The sequence below is a fragment of the Microtus ochrogaster genome, linkage group LG2 (assembly GCF_000317375.1).
Source record: "Microtus ochrogaster isolate Prairie Vole_2 linkage group LG2, MicOch1.0, whole genome shotgun sequence".
Classification (NCBI taxonomy): domain Eukaryota; kingdom Metazoa; phylum Chordata; class Mammalia; order Rodentia; family Cricetidae; genus Microtus; species Microtus ochrogaster.
The window spans coordinates 24,029,125-24,029,712 of NC_022028.1; positions in this window are offsets into that span (position 1 = coordinate 24,029,125).

Genomic DNA, 588 nt, shown 5'->3' on the forward strand with positions numbered 1-588 from the left:
AGATATTAAAAGAAAGAAAAAAGAAAGTCCTGCTGCCAGATATTAATGAAAATGCTAAATGTACAGAGTATTAAATACTAAACAGAGTATTAAATGCTGCAAGGGGGGGAAGATAAAGTAACATATAAAGTAGATCTATTAGGATAATATCTGACTTCTCAGTGAGGACTCTAAGAGCCAGAAGGGCTTGGACAGATGTTTCACAGACTCTAAGAGACAACAGATACCAGCCCAAGCTACTATAGACAGCAAAACTTTCAAGCACAATAGACAGAGAAAGAAGACGTTTCAAGATAAACCAAATTGAAGCAGTATCACTTTACAAATCCAAACCTGCAGAAGGCACCAGGAGGAAAATTTTAACCTGATGAGATTAACCATACCCAAGAAAACACAAAGAAAAAATGATCCCAGGCTAGCAAATAAAAAATAGCAAAACCAAACCAACCCCTCCCCCCCAAAAAAAACCCTCCAAACACCACAAGAACAAGATAACAGGGATCAACAAACACTGCTCATTGATATCTCTCAAAATCAATTGTCCTAATTCCCCAGTAAAAAGACATGGGCAAACAGAATGCATGCAAA